Consider the following 21412-nt stretch of genomic DNA (forward strand, 5'->3'; position numbering starts at 1 on the left):
AAAGTATACACTCATACAGCTGTGAGCACTCACAAATCTGGACACAGACAAGCACACACAGGGAAAAGATCAAATGAAGATACAGGGAAGGGACCCATCTACAAGCCAAGAGATGCCGCAAAAGAAACCAATCCTGCCAACACTTTGACCTTGGGCTTCTAGCCTCCACAACTGTACGAAAATGTTCCATTATTTAAGTTACACTAATCTGTGGTATATTGAAAAGCAGAGACGTTACTTTGCCAACAAAGGTCCAGCTAGTCAAGGCTATGGTTTTTCCAGTAGTCATGTATGGATGTGAGAGTTGGACTGTGAAGAAAGCTGAGCACTGAAGAATTGATGCTTTTGAACTGTGGTGTTGGAGAAGACTCCTGAGAGTCCCTTGGACTGCAAGGAGATCCAACCAGTCCATTCTAAAGGAGATCAGTCCTGGGTGTTCTTTGGAAGGAATGATGCTAAAGCTGAAACTCCAGTACTTTGGCCACCTCACGCGAAGAGTTGACTCATTGGAAAAGACTCTGATGCTGGGAGGGATTGGGGGCAGGAAGAAAAGGGGACGACAGAGGATGAGATGGCTGGATAGCATCACTGACTCGATGGACGTGAGTCTCAGTGAACTCCGGGAGTTGGTGATGGACAGGGAGGCCTGGCATGCTGCGATTCATGGGGTCGCAAAGAGTCGGACACGACTGAGCGACTGAACTGAATTAAATTGAATCTGTGGTACTTTGTCCTGGCAGCCCTAGAAAATTCATACACTTCCCATACCCTCCCTACTCTCCTCCTTCTTCATCTTGGTCAATGGAATCACCATTCATTCACCATTACTACCCACCTCCCCCACTCCACCTACATATTTACTCATTCACTCAATGGTGTCAACTCTTCCTCCTAAACATCTTTCACATCTGCTTCCCTCCCTCTAAACCCACGATCACTGCCTTAATTGGGGCCCTAATTATCTCCTCTTAGCAGCAGCAGCAGCAGCAACATATTCTAAGTCCCTTCCACCGACCACCACTTCCCTTGGTTGTGTGGGAATAATCTTCCCAGAACAGAAATCTAGCATGCCAATGCTCAATTTTAAATACTTCCGTAGTTTCCTATTGTTTCCAGTTCAACTCCTTGAGCACAGAATACTGAGTCCTCCAGCATTTCCCACTTCAGCAATACCATACTCTGTTCACGAAGCATCAGTTTCTACTGAAAGCTCACCTAACACATAATGCTGACCACACAAGTGTCTTTACACATGTACTTGGCTCTTCCTGGAACACCTTCCCTTGTCTGAATCCCATGCCCCCTTCATCCTTCCAGTGCCAGCCTCAGAACCACCTTTTCAGAAAACCTTTTATGATCCTCCTCCCCACCCAGAGTAATCACTACCTGTTTTACGCTGTCTCTGAAAGTTATACAAACTTCCCTTTATACTGTAACTGCAATTTGGCAGGTGTGACAAACACAAATATCTCTAGGGGCCACCCAGGCATCATAAATAAAAGAAGTATCTAGTAAAAACATATCTTAACTTTGCATAATAAGAACCAATCATAATCCCTTCTTGGCTATGTCACCTTTCAAAACCTTATACTGAACAAAGAAAATACATATGGAGCCAAATCCATGTAGCACACAGACTGCCAGTCTTGCAAACTCCAGCCAAAGGCATAAAATGTCAGGGCCTTCATCTCTCTTCCTTCTACTCCTTGAAGTGAGATTACCAAACATGCCTGTAGTTATTCCCATAGCCTGAGGTCATAGACTGATCCTTGTTTGTGCTATCCAGTGGGGCTGACTCGTAAAACACTCAGTCCCCACTTATCTGACTACAAGGAAAGGATGCAGAGTTGAGCTATATAATCTTGAACTCACTGTTACTCAATATTAGCAAAAATATTCCTTTCAAGGAATAACATTCACAGGCTTATCCTGAAAGGTATCTAGCCTATCATTGCACAAGGAATGTGAATAATCCTTGGATAGAGCCACATCAGCCAAGAGCTACTTGTCTAGCTTTGGCTCCCACAGAACTGCTTTTCTGAGACAAGCTTTGGCATGATGCCATTGACCTCTGTTGAGCAACGCTGTTGTGTTTTTTCCCCTTACTCCAACAGTTATATTCATTGTAAAGATTGTGTTTGGAGACATTGCTCATTATATTAACATACTAAATGTTTAAAGAACCATTAAAATCCTCTCTCCTCCCAGCACCATGAAGAGCTGTGCCCCTTTTAGCCCTTATCCTCACAGGCTCTCTGGATCATACAGCTGACTGTGTTTCCTCTTCGTGTCCCCTTCTAGCAAGGACAGTGAGCTGTGTGGTCTTTTCCAAATGTGTGAATAGGACTCTGAGGGGGCCACTCTGATTTGGTCTCTGCTGAAACTCACACTCTCACTTTCTCTTCCTGCATTTCTTTCCTGTGCTTACTAAATTTATTTTCAGTAGGGAGATATACAGGTAACTACTTTCCAGCAATGCATTCATCACACAGTATTTTTCATTCAGTTTGCAGCTCTACTGCTTTTGAGTTTTTTTAAAGACAAGGCCTCCATCTTACTCACCTTTGTATTTCTGGAGTCTAATAAATGATCATCAATTGAATGGAAAATTGAACTGAATTTCATGTGATTACTTCTAGTTATGGATGAAACGGTAAATTAACTATATCTTAAGGAAGTTCACTTAATTTCCCCCAAAGAGCAAAAGTCGTCCCTGGCCTCAAGACCAATGACATCTGGAGAAAAATAAAGTTTATGGAGACTGATACAAAGAGTACATACAGAACAAGCACAGGTATAAATACTATTCAATTTTTAATTCTCTGCTATCCATTTTGTTTCATTTCCTAGTAGTTAACCATTTCTTTTGCAGAAGCATATTAACCTGGAATATTCCACAATCATTTGAGAGAGTAAATGCAGTTAAAACCAACATGTTTTATTGCACATTAAAATCTGTGCACTGGAAGGGTACAGGACTAAGGAAAGCTGGTTAATACAAAACTGTGGAAGAGTGAAGAGTATCACTGCAGCGGAGAGAGGCATATCCATCAATAAGTCTGATCAATTTCACTACCAAAGCTTCCTGTTGCTCTGATCATTTTCCAAGTCTCACAAACCTACATTTCGTTCAGGAAGATTTCTATTTTTCAAATTTTCTCAAATTCTGCTGAAAAGAGTATGAAGTATTACCATTGGTTTCTGGAAATTAATCATTTCTCACCACTAGTCAAAAAATCATCCCTATCTTTTGAAGCAGTAAATTCTAGAAATGGGGATCTATCCCAAACAAATCCTCTGAAACTCAGACAAAGCCTCACACACACACAAGTGTTCACTGCAGTGAAGTAAAGCTACTAAACGGAAGTAAGGTCACCTCTAATTATGATATACTGTTAAGACAAAAAACAGGATACTCGATGCTACTTGGTAGGATTTCAACCAGTTAGCAAAATGTGCAGAGAAAATATTAGAAGGAAATGTCACATAAAGTTAACAGTGGCTACCTCGGAGGGGACTACAACTACTTTTTTTCCTTCTTTTATATTTTTGTCTTGTACAATGAACACATACTAGTTGTGTAATTTAAAGAGTTTTTCTTAATAACCTTTCTAAACATACTTGGAAACCAAATGATATTTATTCTCAAATTAGTGATCTCATTCTTAGTCTCAGACAATTACACAGAAAGTTGTTAAGTGTAGTATTTTCTAAAATAGCAAAGAAATAAGAAATAAAATTAAATGTCCAAAAAAAGGACAATGGTTGAATGAATAGTTTAACAACATGGCCAGTAGAAACAAAAACATATTTGTTACCTCTAGGTAGAATTATATCACAAAACAGACCATAATGGGAATAGACTATAAAACTAACATGATTAAATGAAAAATATATTACATTAGGGAACTGCAAATATGAGTAGGTCTGTTTAAATATTGTCATGATGTGGTTTCAAAAATAAATTTTAAAACATTTTTAAGAATATTCTAAGCCACTTTTTTACATAGAAATAAATATTTTTAAATGAGTTGGACAGTTTTAAATACTTTAAATATGAAAAAAAAAACCTTTAATGTGTTTACTGAAATGTTTTCTACCAACTGAGTTATTCCACCATCAAAATGGGATGAAAATGAAAAAAAGGAAGGTGTTTAGGTAGTTAAAAAATTCTGTGCATCCTCCCTGTATTAAGTAAGCCCAAACAGTCCACTAACCTCTGTTGTAACAGCTACTGGCCAGGATTAATACTTATTTTCCCTCAAACTAATGGAATGTTAAATTTGCTTTACAGGAAATCTCTTGGAGAAAGACACAAAACCTGGGCTGCTTTCTGCTCCTGGAGAAGGTATTCAATAAGGTCTCTAATCCCTGAATCAAACAAGAATTTGTCATCTGTGTCTCTCCACTGTGAGGTGGCCAAACGCTGGAAGACTGTGGGGATTGTGCTTCCCAAGGTCATCGTGATAAAGCCCTGATAGAGCATCCAGGTTCCCCTGAACAAGCAGAGATGGTCAACAGATGCTCAGATCTTTGAAAATAAAACTCCTCCAGTTCAGTTCAGTTCAGTTCAGTTCAGTCGCTCAGTCGTGTCTGACTCTTTGCAACCCCATGAATCACAGCACACCAGGCCTCCCTGTTCATCACCAACTCCCGGAGTTCACTCAGACTCACGTCCATCAAGTCAGTGATGCCATCCAGCCATCTCATCCTCCGTCGTCCCCTTTTCCTCCTGACCCCAATCCCTCCCAGCATCAGAGTCTTTTCCCATGAGTCAACTTCTGTCTAACAACTTCTCTCTTAGGGCTATCCAGGATGCCCTGTCTTAAAACGTTAGTACTCGGCGGTGCAGGAGAACACTCTATGCCGCTTCCTGCCTCTGTTGGCCTTGAACATAATTTAACCTCATGACTCCAACCCCTTCCGATTCAATCTATTTCTTAGTACCAGCCTTGAGCAACAGCCATATCTATTACCTGCCTGGACCTATGCCCAATCTGATTCCAACCACGGTCTGTGAGACCTGCCCCTGCCTTGTCCCCAGTCAGGAACCTGAGGTACCGGCCAGGTTTCCACACAGTGTGAGCTTAAGGAGAAGATATTCAACAGCAAATAGAGGCAGATAAGCTGATGAATCAACATCAAAACATACTAAGTAAAACACCCAGTTACCTGGACTTCCTGAATAAATATTTATTACGAATAAGGAATTAAAGTGAAAGTGAAGTCGCTCAGTCATGTCTGACTCTCTGTGACCCCACAGACTACAGCTTACCAGGCTCCTCCGTCCATGGGATTTTCCAGGCAAGAGTACTGGAGTGGGTTACCACTGCCTTCTCCAGGGGATCTTCCCGACCCAGGGATTGAACCCAGGTCTCCCACATTGTAAGCAGAGGCTTTTCCATCTGAGCCACTAGAGAAGTCCAATAAAGAATTAGGTAGTGTGGGCTTCCCTTCTGGCTCAGCTGGTAAAGAATCCGCCGGCAATGTGGGAGACCTGGGTTTGATCCCTGGGTTGGGAAGATCCCCTGGAGAAGGGAAAGGCTACCCACTGCATCATTCTGGCCTTGAGAATCCCATGGGGTCACAAAGGGTCAGACACTACTGAGCGACTTTCACTTTTCTTTTCACTTCCACAAAAAGAAAAAGCGTGCACTTTTGTTTCCTCAAATATATTTTCCTCAGAAATAAGAACAAGTAAAATAAAGTACTTGTAAGTAAGACTGGAAGACTGAAAATTATTTTGAAATTACCAAAACTCATGTATTTTACGAACATTTTAATCAACTGATTTAGTATACTGGTAAGAAAGGCCAAGGACCTTTCATTCTCTTCCCCAGAAAACCCATTCTTTACCCAACAGTCCTTAAACGTGGAATAGTCATTAAAACGGAATTAATATTCCATGGGATTCCTTAGGTCTCTAAGTCTTTCTGAAACAAGATGATTACTGTTTCATGTTTTTATAAAATATAGATTATATAGAACAACGTAGATATTGCTCATTTCCCCCAAAGCAAGCATCCATCATGAAGCCTAAGATAGTGATTTTTTTCACCTTCACTGAATCTGAAAGGTTAATAAGCAATGTAATTTCAGCTAATTTAACTATGGTGTTAAAGTCTGAAGACTTTGTTCAGGAAAGTCCTCTTCTTTGCCTTCCATGTTTCCAAAAGTATCAGTGCTGGTGGCCAATGGCAAAATATACCACCTGAGCCTCCCTTTACAATACCCATAAGGATGTAAATACCTGCAGTTCTTCCGTGTTTCACTTGAGCTTGTCAGACTATATTAGCTCAATGGCACAAAAACATCAATTCTCTAAAGATGAAACACAGCAAAGTTGAAAATAAAAAGCATGAAGTCACTGCATAATACGATAAGGAGAATGATTTGTGTGTACTGATTTCAAGTCTTCTATTTCAAGATAGGGCTTCCCTGACAGCGCAGGTGATAAAGAATCCACCTGCAAAGCAGGAGATGTGGGTCTGATCCCTGAGTTGCGAAGATCCCCTGGAGAAGGGAAAGGCTACCCATTCCAGTATTCTAGCTTGGAAAATTCCATAGACTGTATAGTCCATGGGGTCGCAAGGAGTTGGACACGACTGAGCATGAGTGGACAAGATATCTTATTCCAAGACAAGGACCTGGAGACCTGGAAAGGGTGGGTCCAGCCAAAAGCCCGATGGATAGCAGTGTGAAAACTGATACTTGAATCATGGTCACCTGCCATGCTCAGTTCTCAATCAGTCTGCTTAATTTATGGATTTGCAATATAAAACAGCTTCCTAGGTGGTGCTGTGGTAAAGAATCTGCCTGCCAGTGCAAGAGATGCAAAAGACACAGGTTCAATCCCTGGGCTGGGAAGATCCCCCCAGAGAAGGAAATGGCAACCCACTCCAGTATTCTTGCCTGGAGAAGCCCATGGACAGAGAGGCCTGGTGGGCTACAGTCCATGGGGTCGCAAAGAGGTGGACACCATTGAATGACTGAGTACACATGCATGCCATTTAAAATATTTTAAAACTAATCACCCAACTTTAAAAGGAGGGGGCAGGGGAAAGAATACTAAAACCCAATCATGGCAAAATAATAAAAAATAAAAATCCTAATGCAGCAATAATTTCAAACCATTATTTAAAAATCACCAAGCTATGAAATGCTCATTCAATCATCAGATTGACACTTATTGAAACTTAACCAGTAGTCTACTTTCCTACAAATCATGCATAGTTACTAGATTGGTAACTACACTATATGAGTTTTTTTTTTTTTTTAATCCAACCAAAACTACTTCTCCATAGCAACACAGAGCTTTGTACAGTTTCTAGTGCAGAGCATAGCTTCAACAAATGCTATTACTGTTTCAGTTCAGTTCAGTTCAGTCACTCAGTCGTGTCCGACTCTTTGCAACCCCATGAATCACAGCACGCCAGGCCTCCCTGTCCATCACCAACTCCAGGAGTTCACTCAAACTCACGTCCATTGAGTAGCTGATGCCATCCAGCTATCTCATCCTCTGTCGTCCCCTTTTCCTCCTGCCCCCAATCCCTTCCAGCATCAGAGTCTTTTCCAATGAGTCAACTCTTCCCATGAGGTGGCCAAAGTACTGGAGTTTCTCAGCTTTAGCATCATTCCTTCCAAAGAAATCCCAGGGCTGATCTCCTTTAGAATGGACTGGTTGGATCTCCTTGCAGTCCAAGGGACTCTCAAGAGTCTTCTCCAACACTACAGTTCAAAAGCATCAATTCTTCGGCGCTCAGCTTTGTTCACAGTCCAACTCTCACATCCATACATGACCACTGGAAAAACCATAGCCTTGACTAGACGGACCTTTGTTGGCAAAGTAATGTCTTTGCTTTTCAATATGCTATCTAGGTTGGTCATAACTTTTCTTCCAAGGAGTAAGCGTCTTTTAATTTCATGGCTGCAGTCACCATCTGCAGTGATTTTGGAGCCCCCAAAAATAAAGTCTGACACTGTTTCCACTGTTTCCCCATCTATTTCCCATGAAGTGATGGGACCAGATGCCATGATCTTCGTTTTCTGAATGTTGAGCTTGAAGCCAACTTTTTCACTCTCCTCTTTCACTTTCATCAAGAGGCTTTATAGTAGCAATACACAAAATAGCTGTAACACAAACTGCCTCAACACACTTGCACCCATCTCCCTTCAAATATCTTTTCTATTCTTCTTTGGCTTTTATTGGGGGGAAAAAAGCCATAAACAGGAGGCCCACTGAGTGTCACAAAAATGCCCACTCATCACACCAAAAGGCCTGCCTTTCATCTGTCTGTCCTTCACTTCCAGTACTCTATTTTGCTTACATTACCCAATTCTTCCATGACTCTATGATCCCTCACACACCCCGCTTCGACCCCTCACTGAGTTAATCCCTTCTCATTCTGTAGATTTAATCAAATGTCACTTTCTTAGGAAAATTCTGAGTCACCCTAACATCAGATGAGGTTCCCCATTTAATAATTTCTTTTGAAACTCCCTGTGCCTTTTCCCTTGTAACATTCATTGCATTTTGTCCATGATGGGTGCTCATTTGGTCAATGTCTTCCTTCCCACTGGACTGTTTCAAGCCTCCTATAATAATAGCCACTTTATTCCCCACTCTAGTCCAACTATTAGCATAAGAATTGGTACCATGTATATAATAAAGACTTATAGAACAATGAATAACCCTAATTACACACAGAATAGCAACAAACTCAATAGTGTTTTTCAAACCACTGTTCACAAACAGATTAGTGTGTTCAAACCTTAGTTATGACTAACATTTCTTTTAAATGAAAATGAACAGAGTACAATACAAATAGAGGGGAAAATCAGTAGCATATGTAGTTATCTGCATGAAACTGTCATTTTCTTCATATATGTATGACCTTTTCTAACTATGGGGGCATGGTCCAAAAAGTTTGAAAGCCATTGAACTGGATGTCCCAACATGACTCCTCCCAACCTACCACCAAAATGCTAAGGTACACAAAATGGCAAAACTGGCAAAATCAAGGCATTATTTCCACTAACCACACTCTGTGAAGGATATGAATCTGAAAGAACTCACACGGCACTTTTAGAAATTCAACAAGTCAGACACTCTGACGAATGCAGAAAAATCATGAGTATAACCTAGAAATACAGAAGATACAACTGGCCAGATAAAGATGAGGGCATTATCTCAACCACACGGGAGGTACCTTTCATGCTAGCATAAGCAAGGGGACCCCAAGTGCAAATGAGGCTCAAAACTAACTAGAGACACATACAAAATATTGCTGTAGACTTTATTACAAAATAGAATGCAAAAATCTAAAGTCTATACTTGAAATTTAAGTTATACACTGAAATATGTATACTGTATATATATATATGTGTGTGTATATATATGCATGCATATACACACACACATATATATATATATAAAATGGAAATTGAGACATGGCAAGAAGGCAAAAGAAATAAAGGCACAGTAAACTGTACAGAGGAGTGGGATCAGAAGTTATTTAGTTCTCCAGGAATCAGAGAAACAGATTTTATGAATGTATTTGAAAAACAAAGATAATCACTAGTAAGCTAAAAACCAGATTTAGCCATTTAAAAATACTCTGGATATATGAAACAAATGATACATAGAAAAAGACAGAAAGCATGTTAGACTGAACCATAGGAAGCTGCCATTTTTATAGGTCAAAGTGGTAAAATAATTTCATATGGCTCAATATATCAATGATAATGTCAGGTAATCTGCTCAGCATGCCAGGCCCTTTTAAAGCATTAACTGAAGATTTGTGTGTGCATGTTGCTTCTTTACAAATAAAAAACCGCAGTCCTAGAGATATTATGTAATTTATCTGAGACAACGCAGCTAAATACTGGTGGGAAAAAGCAAACCAGTGCATTTTAAAGTACCTCTCAAAACAAAAAACTTAAAGAATTAAGATCAAACTTTTTGGTCTTAACAATAAATATTAAAGAAGTAAGTTTCCCTTTAAGAGGTATGTTAAAATTCAATTAAATGATGCTTACAAGCAAAATGATATGAAAAAAAATGACAGACACCAAAAGTTTAAAATCAGGATGAGTGAAGTCATTTTAGACAAAGAAAAAAAGAAAACACTGGCAATATTAATATCAGGAAAACAGTAGAATGTAGCTTCAAATGCAGAGGGTTATTTTATACTGATAAACATAATAAAGGCCTAACAGTAATCTTTATGTATTTAATACTATGTTAACACACAGAAATTCCTATTAAGAAACTGACAAAAGCCCATTCATAGAGAGAGGCTAAAGAACCATTATTAGTCTATGACAGCTCAAGTATAAAATCAGGACACAGAAGATGTGAATGATATTACTGAATTAATAAACATATCTGCACTTGTCACCTATAGAAACCATGTTCTTTTCCATCCTCAGAACAAAGAAATCCTTAATAGACAATAAGTAAAAACTGTACAGACCTCAATTACCATGAAAAATAAAACTAATAGTTGATGCAAAAGTTTACTTGTAAACAAAATAATAAAGCAATATTCAGCCAAGTCACACTTGGCTGAATGAGCCACTAGTAGCAATCCCAGTAAAGTGAGAATGTTTACTTTCCCTACACTCTTTTAAATTTTTAGTGAGTACATCAGCACAAAACATAGAAATAAAGCTAGTTTTATTATTTTAATTGCCACTTTCAGATTTTTATATGAATATTCCTATTCCTCCTCCCCCAGTAACTACAGATTCAAAATTTTAAAATACTGATTATTTCAAAATCACTGAAAATAAAGTTGTATACATCAAAAATGACAACAAAGTCAATCAATACCTAACTTTTCATTTAAAACAAATGACCTAATTTCAACTCAAGAAGTGAGAAACAGGGACTTCCCTGGCAGCCCAGTGGTTAAAACTCCACAGTGCCAATGCAGGGGGCTCAGGTTCCATCCCTGGTGGGGGAACTAAGATTCCACAAACCACGCAGCACGCAGCATGGCCAAAAAAAAAAATTTTTTTAATTGTTTTTAAAAATGAAAAAAAAAGTGAGAACCAGAATTCCGTCTATTTTCTTGACTCCCCCCACCCCCCGCATCAGATCAGTCCATTGTTTTTTTTAATCAATGTCTCCCTCCTCTTTTATCTTCACTTCCCAGTTTCACTAACCTAACTCACTAACCTAACTCAACTCATCTTTCAAGCCTCCATATAAATGCCAGTTTCTCAGAGAAATCCTCCTTACCCTTGCAGGCAAGGTCAGTTTCCACGTTAGATTCTTCCAGGACACTCTGCTTTCCTCCCTAATTCCAGTCACAGTTGCTGTTAGTAGTTCTCACTGGATTGTAAATCTCCTGCAGTCAAGACCGGGTCTTATTTACTGCAATATGCTCAGGAGGTGGCAAACATACTCATTTTTGTATTCAAAAAATTTCAGTTCAAACAAAATTTTAATTCAAAAAATTTGAGTTCTACATGCAAGGTATTATACTAAGAACAGGGAAGACAGCAGTAAATAAAATGGGATTTTTTTTTTTTCCAGTTTATCTTTTCCCTTATCTAAGAAGTCCAAAGAAAATGCATGCAATGGAGAAGAAAATATCAGGCAAACTGTATAAATGGGAAGAGGCATACAATTTTAAATGTAGTGATAATTAGAAAAGGCTGCACTACGAAGGCGAAAGCAACCATAGGGATACCTGGAGATAGAGAGTACCAGGAAGAGGTGACAGTCAGTGGCAAAGGGCTAGAAAACACAGTCTGCCCTATAGGTAAGTTCATGCTTGGAGCCTGTTTAAAGTAAGGACAGAACTCTGGGAACATCACCACAAGGCCTTAAACAAGTAAAGAAGCCAACAGAGACAGGAAATAATTAAATATGATACATATCCAGTATTGTAACTATCATGTGGTTGATGGAAATTTAAAATGAAAGATTTTAATAGTATATGTACTTAATATTCAGCATGATCAAATATTTTAAAAACTGCAAGAGTTACCCTGAAATGGAATAAGGAAGTTATCGCTGAGCAGTGAAACTATGGATGAGTCTCCTGGACTTTTCAAATACCAAAATAAGCATGTACTGCTTTTACAACTTTCAAACGGAAATGAGTATAATTTTAAAGAATCATAATGGCCTAGAGAGCAAAAGGCTGATAACAGATTCCCCTTGCTCTATCTTACTACAAAAAGGCAGGCCAATATAATTCCCTGACATTTTGTTGTTCAGTCATTAAGTCGAGTCTCTTTGCGACCCCATGGACTGCAGCCTGCCAGGCTCCTCTGTCTATGGGATTTTCCAGGCAAGAATACTGGAGTGGATTGCCATTTCCTTCTCCAGGTCATTTTCCTGACCCAGGGGATTGAACCCACGTGTCCTGCATTGGCAGTCTGATTCTTTACCACTGAGCCACCAGGGAAGGCATGCCAATATAATTTCTTGAAACGGAAATATTCAACGAATTCTTAATTTAAAATAGGCTTTTTTTTTTTTTTAAACCAAGTAAAGAGCAAAGTTGTACTGTATCCTATTTTTAACCTTCATCAAGCAATTAAAGCTTAAATTTACTTGACCAAAGTTTATAAATCACCATGACAAACCTGTGGGGTTTCTCAAAGTCTGGTCTTAGGCTGAGAGGTTTTTGGCTTGTCTTTTATTGCAGTGATGACAGTAATATGCACAACACTTTTGTTATTTCAGCAAGAACCTGTAACTGTATTTGCAGCTCCTCTCAGGCACCAAATCACCACCTACCTTCTGATTCTTTTCAGGATTTATTTTCCCTTGCTGGAATGGATTGTTTCAGAGGCTTTTATTCCTCTCAAAGGAACATCAAACTGAAATTCTATCTCCTTTGTATCATCCCAGAACCACCTCATCAAGAGAAACTCTAGTGGATGTTCAGTAAATGTCTGACAACTGACAATGCTATCTTAAGCACGTTCGGGAAAGAAGAATTACCTGAAGAACCAAAATATGCCTTATTGCCCTTGTTAAGACACCTTGTATGTATATCAATGGGGGAGAATCCTTTAACAACATGTACATATATCAAATCTTCTCATTGTACACTTTAAATGTATTCGTTTTATCAACTATACCTCAAAAAAGCTAGGAGAAAAAATTTGCTTAATAATTTTAATTTTTAACTGTCTTTAAAAATTAAAAAAAAAGTGAGGACCAGAGTTCCATCTATTTTCTTGATTTTTACCTCCATCAGACCAATCCATTGTTTTCTTTAATCAATGTCTGCCTCCTCTTTTATCCTCACCTTTTAAAGACAAAGTATATATCATTCTTCAGGTTCCAAAACTTCTCTCCAGCTTACCACGTAAATTTCACTGGTATTTACTCTGATATATAACAATTACTCCTGAATACTGCCACACTTTGGCTTCTCGGCTAAACTTCAAACTCAAATGTCCAGCTGAAAATCTCACTGCCTCACTGGAACAATCCTCACACTCTCATGTCCCTACTCTCTGCTAAGGGCTTTGATGTGCCTTTTATTGATCCCCTGTTAGTCCTTCAACATGGACCCAAAGTGGACCACCACGGGGCCACAAATCGCAACCTGTCACTCACTCACGTGTAGCTCCCAGACCTCCCTTATGACTCTTCTGTGTGGAATGACATTCTCAACCCACTTGCCAATGAGGCCAGAATACTGCTGCAAATCCTTCCTCTCCTCCAAGGCAGTTACTCTCTCTGTCCTCAAACATTCAGATGGCATTTCATTTAAACCTCGGTTTACAATATTTATCACTGTATGCCTGATCTCAGGCACCTTCATCCCTGGCTCTCCCTGTTGAGGAGAGCAGGGAACCACACTTTCTTGGTCCTTGCTTTTCCTTTTTAAATTTGTTTTTAACACGGTAATGTCCTCAGCCAAGCAAAGCAACTGTTCACAGTAGCACACACAGTCTTTTAGCTCATGAAAGTGAACTGACAAGGTCCCAGATAAAGGGAGGAGATCACAGATCCCACTGAATCTGGAAACCCAAGTCATCCTGCCCTAGCTTTTGAACTTTCTGGTCCCTATGTCTACTCAGAAAGTAAAGCAAGCAGGTCTCTGTGGAATTACAATAAACACTGAGTACAGAATGAGTTTCTCCTTTTCTCCACATGACAATAATCCCTCTCCCAACAAATCACAGTCCAACATGGCAAAGCAGTCCCTTAACAAAAGGCAATCCTGTTTCAACTGTGCTGCCCCCTCCGTAGGACTCTTCATCCTTATCATCTGCAGATTGCCGGCTTCCAGGGGGCCCCTGTTTAATGCTTCCACAATGAAACCTGCCTATAATAAGTAACTCCCCCTATCTGCTCTGCTCCGGAAGCGGTTGATAGTGCAAAGCATGGCAGCTGGGCAAGGCCTAACAAAAGGTTCAAGGATGCCAAACACATGCTCCTAAATGCCCCTCCTCCCCTGCCTGAGACCTGATGAAACACAGTCCTGGTGGAAATAAAAGTCCAGGCAATATCTGCTGCTGAAATACAGCTGAAAATCATTTTGTTGGTTACATTCATAACCTTCCTATTTCTGAGACAAGAATTATTCTTTTCTAATTGGAGTGCAGTTGCTTTACACTGCTCTGTCAGTGTCTGCAGTACAGCAAAGTGAATCAGACATACATATACACATATTCCCTTTTTTTAGTTTCCTTCCCATTTATGTCACCACAGAGCACTGAGTAAAGTTCCCTGTGCCATACAGTAGATTCTCAGATAAACAGTTATCTCTTTTATACCTAGCATCTACAGTGTATATATTTTCATCCCAACATCCCAATTCATCCTCCCCACCCCCGCTTTCCCCCTTGGTATCCATGTTTGTTCTCTACACCTATGTCTCTATTTCTGCTTTGCAAATAAGACCACCTATACCATTTTTCTAAGATTTTACATAAATGCTTTATATGTGATATTTGCCTTTCTCTTTCTGACTTACTTCACTCTGTATGACCAGTCTCTGGGTCCATCCATGTCTCTGTGAATGACACAGTTTCATTCCTTTTCATGGCTGAGTAATATCCCATTGTATATATGTACATCGTCTTCACCCATTCCTCTGTTGATAGGCATTTACGCTGCTTCCATGTCCTGGCTATTGTAAATAGTGTGGCAATGAACACTGGGGTGCATGTATCTTTTTGAATTCCAGTTTTCTCTGGGTATATGCCCAGAAGTGGGATTGCTTGGTCATACAATATCTCAATTTTTAGTTTTTTAAGGAACCCCCATACTACTCTCCATAGTGGCTGTATCAATTTACATTCCCACCAACAGTGTAGGAGGGTCCCCTTTTCTCCACAATCTCTCCAGCATTTATTGTTTGTAGATTTTTTGATGATGGCCATTCTGACAGGTGTGAGATGATACCTCATTGTAGTTTTGATTTGCATTTCTCCGGTAATCAGTGATGTTCAATATCTTTTCATGTCTTTGTTGGCCATTTGTATGTCTTCTTTGGAGAAATGTTCTATTAAGGTTTTCTGTTGGGGACAAGGATTCTTAATAGAGTTATAGCACACTGTTCTGACTCAGGAAGAGCCATGCAGGTTCCTGGGACCTCAAATGTCTGGCCTGTGATGGCAGCCTCATCCACAGCCTCTCTGAAGCCAACAGGGGCAGGAGGGAGCATGTGCCCACACAGACACACACCCCACATGCATCAATATACTGGATTGGCCCAAAAGTTCATTCGGGTTTTTCCATATGCTCTTAGGAAAAACTCAAATGAACTTTTTGGGCCAAATCCAACAAATAAACACAAACATTTTGGAGGTTTGTATAAGCAAAAGAAAGGTATGAAAGGCTGTGTAACAAGCTGATGACAGAGGGGTTGGTTACATCAGAAGAGAAAGCTTGAAAGAGCAAAGGGACATTACTCCATTTATGTTAGACACATCCATAGTTTTTGAATTATTACAAAATCCGTATCTTTCTATAAATGAATGCAGCATCTTATTCTGGTGAGAACACTTTCTACTGTGTTCAGAGCCCTGAGAGACTTAAACAGGACAAGTAAAATGCAGTAACGAAGCAGAGTCACTGTGATGGCATGACCTCAAAATAGGTCTGACTTCCTACCAAGGCTAGATATGGATTATTCTAGGAAGCAAGTCATCAACTGACTAAAGAACCTCAAATACAAACTGGGTCGATATTAAGAATATCCAAATGAGAAGGAAGCAAGCCAGAGCTACAGATAAGACACAAAGTCATGCCTGTCTCTAGACTTGGCAACTGGTAAACCCAGGTAAAAACATTTCAAGTTTAAAAAATGAAAATGAGAATACTGGGATCCATCTCGTTCTCTTCTTCTCAAGAAAAGCAAACTGATCTGAAAACACTGGGCCTAGTTTGAAGAAAACATTCCTAAAGTTGAAAAACAATTCAACAAACATGCTCCTTATCTGAAGCTGTTTCAGAAGAACCTCAGTCGCTAACGTAACATGATAGAATGCAAGCTCCCTGAGGAAAGGGACTTTGTATGTCTAGTTTCCCACCATTCGGTCCCCAGTACACGGTACCTACTGCATCAGGAGTAAACGAGCAAATTCAAGATCGAGGAAAAAGTAAACTAATCTAGAATTAGTAACCAGATAGTATCAGCGCCCATTCTTAGTTTACAGGGGCTTCCCTGGTGCCTCAGTGGTAAAGAATCTGCCTGCAATGCAGGAGACGTGGGTTCGATCCCTGGGTCTGGAAGAGCCCCTGGAAAAAGAAATGGCAACCCACTCCAGTATTCTTGCCTGGAGAATCCCATGGACAGAGGAGCCTGGTGGGCTGCAGTCCATGGAGTCACAAAAGAGTCGGACACGACTTAGCAACTAAACAACAGCAACATTCTTTTTTTACAGATATAAAAAGAAAGCAACTTTGACCCATTCAGCAATAACAACACTAGAAATAAAAAGCCTCTTGAGTCCCTCTGTCTTCATCTCTTGTTTCTCTTCTGGGTCTCTTGGTTCATCTCTGAGGTTCCTCCCAGATCCTCATCTCCTAGGAGCCTCATCCCCTCCCCCACACCCGAGGAGCAAGGGCCCCTGCTTGGTGCCCCCATAGTACCCTGAGCTTATCTCCCTCATCACACTTATCACCCTGAACTGCAATCATCATGTTACTATGTCTGTAAGCTCAGCTTCTTCTGGAGGGTAGGAACCCTGCTTATTCACCCCCACTCCCTGCCTGTATCTAGTACCTAGCACAATGCTTGCGTTATAGCAGGGTTATAGTTCAGTGCGGCTAGGAGTAGAATAGAACTCGTTTCCTCTGACCCCAGATCATTTCTCCTTCCAAAGATCCAAGAATATCTGTTAGGGCTGAGTTTCAGAATGAAGGCAGCTTGGGTATTGGTCACGAAGAACCACTGAAAGCATGGTCGAGTACAGAGGACTTACATAAAGTCAAATCCAGTCTATTGTCTGAAATTTAAGAAAATGGAAAAAGGAAAGCTTGCTAAGAAGGAATGGTTCACAGTAGCCCTCTCTGTATAATGAATCCTAAACCTTAAGAAGCAAAGGCACACACGACGGCCATAATGAACAAGATTTCCCCTAACAACAGTTTCAACCTTGGAAATCCTACCCCAGAGAGATCCATAACCAGGTTTTATTAGTCCAACTTTCTCTCTTTTAGAGAAAGAGGCGGTTTTGAAATCATTTTCCTTTGTCTCCATATTAAATAAAGCAAACAACCTGATTTACCTCATTCAGGCTTACACATGTTTGTTTTAGCACTGGACTAAATTTGAGAGTCTGCCCTGTTATTACATCACTTTTTAAAAATAGTACCACAGAAATAAAATTATAACGTAAATCCATGTAGTAGTAAAACAGTCCTCTTATTTCTGGAAGAAATTTGAATGTTACATGAACTTCAAAGTTAAAGTTTCTATAGTGCTGATAAGATAACAGGAGCCAACATCCAAGTACTGAGATAATTTTCTTTGCCCCACCCCACCCCCAAGTCAATAACGGCATTACTTGTAAATCACACTAACCTGCTGGGGGGGAAAAAAGGCCAAGAAATTTAAATAAAATCACCACCAGCAGCACTTCCCTTCTCCCTCCCCCCCCCAAAACAAAAAACTTTAGATTCCTTCAATTTATCACCTTAATTAAGTTAATTGATTAAACTTACAAACCCAAGTTCCCTTGTGGAAGATAAAACACACAGTTGGGAGGATCATTCATTCAAACTGTATTCAGAAGATGGTACAAAGCAATTGGCCAAATCTTTCATCATCTTTCTCCTTATTGGCCCAGCACCTCCAGATTTGAAGGCAATTAGAAGAATAACGGAGAAGGCAATGGCACCCCACTCTAATACTCTGGCCTGGAAAATCCCATGGAAAGAGGAGCCTGATGGGCTGCAGTCCATGGGGTCGCTAAGAGTAGGACACGACTGAGCGACTTCACTTTTCACTTTTCACTTTCACACATTGGAGAAGGAAATGGCAACCCACTCCAGTGTCCTTGCCTGGAGAATCCCAGGGACGGGGGTGCCTGGTGGGCTGCCGTCTCTGGGTTCGCACAGAGTCGGACATGACTGAAGCGACTTAGCAGCAGCAGCAACAGCAGAATAACTCCAGTCAGTCCCACCTTGGGCATGCAGCTGAAAGGCTACCCACTCCCACCTTTGACAGGAGGTACTGGGACATGAAAGGAAACCTCCAGAGTTGCTGGAAGTGAAGTGAAGTGAAGTGAAGTTGCTCAGTCGTGTCCGACTCTTTGCGACCCAATGGACTGTAGCCTCCTCCATCCATGGGATTTTCCAGGCAAGAGTACTGGAGTGGGTTGCCATTTCCTTCTCCAGAGGATCTTCCTAACCCAGGGATTGAACCTGGGTCTCCAGCATTGTAGGCAGACGCTTTACCATCTGAGCCACCTTGCTGGAAGTCTCTCCCAAAAAAAGCCCACAGAGATTCTTCCTGTCTAGAGATAATGAGCTACACACCTCAGCTCTAGAGATTTAGTGGGAAAAAACAAACCAAAAAAAAAAAAAAGCAGGTGACCAGAAAGAATGTTCTTAAGTATTCATCTACAGAACTAGTCAAGGCTTTCCTTGTAGCTCAGCTGGTTAAGAATCCGCCTGCAATGTGGAAGACCTGGGTTTGATCTCTGGGTTGGGAAGATCCCCTGGGGAAGGGAAAGGCTACCCACTCCAGTATTCTGGCCTGGAGAATCCATGGACTATACAGGGATCCCAAAGAGTCGGACATGACTGAGCGACTTTCACTTTCACAGAACTGGTCAAGCTCCTTCCACTGGAGGTTAAACTTAATAAAGGCTCTGGGGGGCCTGTGTCAATCCTCAAGGTAACAGCAACAGTGTTTTTCTCCTCTTTCCTTAACCCTGACCTTTTACAAAGGTGTCAACACCATTTTTAAACTAGTAATAATTCTCTTCTGTGCTACAAATATTCAATTACCGTGGTTAAACACTATGTATAACATAAACAGGGTTGAGAATGTCAGTTGCCATTAGTCATGTTTAAATTAGTATTAACTAGCAGGCCCCTCCCTAAACAAAAACAAAAGGAAACAAAAGGCTTTCTTGGTCAGCTCTGCAATTTTAAACCACATGCTTCAAGGGCCTCACAAGGTCCAGGTGTAACACAAAAACATCATTAATTTTCACTATATTAAATCTCTCAAAAGAGCACTGTCAATTGGGGGCAATCTGTAACCTTTATATAATCTGCATAAGCTGGCAGCAGTGCCCTAACACTCACTCGCCCTTGAGTTTTACAAAGGAATATAATGGAATCGGGGCCCAGGCACCTCTCAATCATTTCAGCCCTCTCTACGCCCAGGATTTGTGACTCAGTGTCTTCCTGCATCATAGGGTTAAATCACACATGCCCCTCCACATCCCTAGGTAGCACAATTCCTTAAAATAATATCCAAGGTCCCCCACAATTTATCACCTTGTACCTCTCCAGCCTCATTACTCCAGATTCCAACAACAAGTTCATGCCCCACTATTCATCTTTTAAGAGACACATCATTTTCATCTTCACGCTCCTCTGTGAAGTCTTTCCCAGAGCCAGAATTCGTTTTCCCTTCCCTGGCATGCCAAGGTTCTTAGACTCTACAGCTGCCACCTAGTTATGCAACCCAGTTGCTATATACTGGAAGTTGGCTGTATTTTTTCCCTCTGTACTGCAGCTCTTTCTAGAGCCTTTTTCTCATCCTTGTCTCTGCCACTGTCAAAGGAATTCAGTAACTACTTATTCAATTAAAATATCCTCCTTTTCTCCCAACTCTCCAAGGCATCCATAATAGCTCTCCATGACATAGTTAAATAACACGCTATGGATTGGGAAGGTAACGTGATATGTAAAAATTAGAAACCAAACAAGATGCTGAGTTAGCAAGGCCAGAGCAAGCTTTCAGACTTTAAACCAAGTTTTACGGTATCACAATTCACTTAAAATAGATCATGTCCCTCAAACGTGTATCCATACGGGTACCAAAAACAAAGAAAACAGGCCACACATCAAGCACAGATATAAAATCGTGACCTCAAACAAAATTTAGGTCTTTATTTGCTGGACACTTAAAGCTTCCCAGTGAAAAATGATACCATATACTCCACACAGGTTGCAGCTTCCCTGACTGAGCATCTGAAATAAGATTCTTGGGCCTAAAAATCATGAACTTCAGACTGACCGCCATTACGTATCAAAAAGGCTTACCAAGTAAGAGTTTTACTTTCTTTGAATTTTTCAGTAGGTCTTAACAGAATAGATTCAGTAAAAATTTGCAAAGTTTATGGTAAAGCCTTTTTTTCTTAAACTACTTTTCAGAAAAGGTTAGCTTCAAATAAAAATAGATGTTTTAAACTGCAGGTGTTGAAAAGGGTGGCCACTTACATTCCCATGTCTGATATCTTTCCCCATCACTTGCAGGGATTCTGAGATCCACTGAGTGCCCACAGCCGAGTGCTACTGCTCATCTCCAGACAATGATGCAAATGGGAAATTGGTCAGGTCAGACTGGGAACTCCAGGTCAATTTTATGGTTAAGTAGGCTCACCCACTTTAAATAAAATGGGTAATGGAAGACTGACTGTAGTGGGAAGGGAGCAGGTATTACTGATGTCCTTGTGGATGAGAAAAACAAAAAACAGAGGAAAAATCAACTCCTAGCTGTTTTTTCCCGTCCTCCTGGCATCTCCCACTGCTGGTTTTCTTACACCTTCTCAGCCTGCTTGCCCTCCCCCGTACCTCCCAGACTAACGGTTTATACTTCTCTTTACTCACTTCCTACTGTTCTAATATGGGATAACCACCCTCCAGTTTCTAGTTATCGCAAGGAGCTGGAAGGAACAGCAAAGATGATCAAACGCTTCCATTTTCCAGATGAGGACACAGGCAGGGAGAAGGACTAGTTTACCC

The 21412-nt window shown here is 40.5% G+C and overlaps 1 protein-coding gene across 3 annotated transcripts in view; it reads right to left on the reverse strand.

Annotated features, from left to right (window-relative positions):
• Nucleotides 1-21412, reverse strand: part of LPAR1 (lysophosphatidic acid receptor 1) — a 168141-nt gene that overhangs the window by 144140 nt on the left and 2589 nt on the right. The window lies entirely within an intron of this gene.

This window comes from Bos indicus x Bos taurus, chromosome 8 (assembly GCF_003369695.1).
Source record: "Bos indicus x Bos taurus breed Angus x Brahman F1 hybrid chromosome 8, Bos_hybrid_MaternalHap_v2.0, whole genome shotgun sequence".
In the NCBI taxonomy this organism is placed as follows: domain Eukaryota; kingdom Metazoa; phylum Chordata; class Mammalia; order Artiodactyla; family Bovidae; genus Bos; species Bos indicus x Bos taurus.